We start from the raw sequence: 2,057 nt of genomic DNA, 5'->3' as shown, positions 1-2,057 counted from the left end.
GGAAACAGAAACCGCCCCGCTTTAGTTCCGACACAGAAAGAAACCCTCTTTTTTCTTTATTTAAATATATTTGTTTGTTTGTTTGTTTAATTATTTGTTTGTTTGCTTAGTCAGTCAGTCATTTATCTAACTTGCTAGTTAGTTTTAATCATTAAATTGGTCAGTCAGTTGGTTAGATAGCTGACTAGTTAATTTTAGTCATTTAGTTAGTCAGTTTGTTAGTTAGGCAGCTAGTTAGTTTTAAATATATGTATCTAAATATATGTAATTTGTAAACATACATAATTAAAGAGAAATACACAAATAATCATTTTTGCATTTAAAGATGTGGTTTTAAGCTTGTATGAGGCTTAAAAACATGATTATACTTAGGTGGATATGATAATAACAAAATACTTCAATACAAATTTACTGAATTACAATAAAAGCAGGGTAAACATTGTTAAAAATTCATTTCTGAAATAAAAGAAGTCATATGATCAAATGAACATTTAATACTAGTTTATAGTTATTATATACATATTTTTTACTTTCTCAAAAGAGGATAGGTACTTGTACCCAGTTACATTTACTATAATAACAAACAAACGAAAGGAGTATTTTTACTAAACCATTTTTGGAAACTCTACAAACCCACACATTTACTGCAGTAACACTATATTTTACAACCTGTAGGGAAAATATAAAACGTATCCATAAAACTAGCTAAAGCTAATATGTAATGCCTGAGAGCTTCAGCTTGTAGACGTTTTTTTTCTTTTTGAGAGATTGTATACAGTAGCTGTTATGTCTCAGCCGCAAATACAACGTGCCCTCCAACTGTATGGCGTTTCATGGCTGCCATAAAGTGAAAGGGCGTAAAGACAACTGAGCGGGCGTATTCAGGAACTGAGTGAGGAACCTAACAACCGTGCAGGCGCAATTCTAACCGAGAGACGCCACATTTTACAACTTGTACGACTGCAATCCTAACTGAGCGGTGATCCAGCGCGGTCACTTCCCCTTTGCGCCCCCATCAGTATTTACGCTCAGTGTTAAGGGGGCGTTTTTGTCACTTAGGGGGCGGTGTTCAGGGGTGTGTTTGTCAATTGGGGGCGGAAACCTTTCTGGTTGATCTGATTGGCCGAAATTTGCATGTCAAGTCCAGCGGGGCGGGACTTTCTTTTTGGGGCTTTAATAGAAAAGAAATGGCAGCTGTAAAACGTGGATTAAAACGGTAACAAATGCAGTGATTTTCACATGGGAAAAACTTACAGCACAAAGAACCCACTGCACTTTCTTTCCTTGGTCTTGGGTCGTTGGTTAAGGTTTTAATCCACATCACATCCACCGTTTTTTCCTATGAAAGCCTCTAACACAAACAGGGGTGGCGAACAAGTTTGACACAAAGAGCCGAAATTTTTAACTGATAGTCAAAGAGCCACACCACACACTGACCTGCCAGACACACACACACAAATACACAAGTTAGGATTGCAGGCCTGCAGTTTTAAAATGCGGTGTTGTCTGGTTAGAATTGCGCCTGCTAGGTTGTAAGGTTCCTCACTCAGTTCCTGAATACGCCCGCTCAGTTGTCTTTACGCCCTTTCACTTTATGGCAGCCATGAAACGCCATACAACCAGGATACATATGATTCAACTCCTCCAAGATTAAAAGTTGGATCAAATAAACCAGGAAAATGTCGAGCTCCATGCCTGGTTCACTACTCCTCTCTGACTCACGTGACACGTTGCTACGAGACAGGAGTTTCGCTGATGTAACGGCCGTTAACATCCGACCTACCCACGTTTGAAATTTCGTAATAAATGCGTGGTATATGTGATTCACAAGTGTTTTTTGTGTTCTTTATTCGTCGATGAGCGCAGATGTCCATTGAGGGTTTCGATCGACGCGTCTTTACGTGAATTTGGTCTTTAGGTCGGATGAGATTTAGTCAGTTCATGCGTATTGTATGTAGTTTATACGCAATTATTACGTAAATCTTACGCAAGTGCGCATGAATTTAGCTTGATGCATTTGCAAATTTGTGGCTTTCAACGACCGTTCCACGTATGTT

Source organism: Oryzias latipes, chromosome 18 (genome assembly GCF_053564925.1).
Source record: "Oryzias latipes strain Hd-rR chromosome 18, Olatipes_Hd-rR_3.1".
NCBI classification, from domain to species: domain Eukaryota; kingdom Metazoa; phylum Chordata; class Actinopteri; order Beloniformes; family Adrianichthyidae; genus Oryzias; species Oryzias latipes.
The sequence above is the reverse complement of the archived record's forward strand: the minus strand, read 5'-3'. Positions refer to the sequence as shown.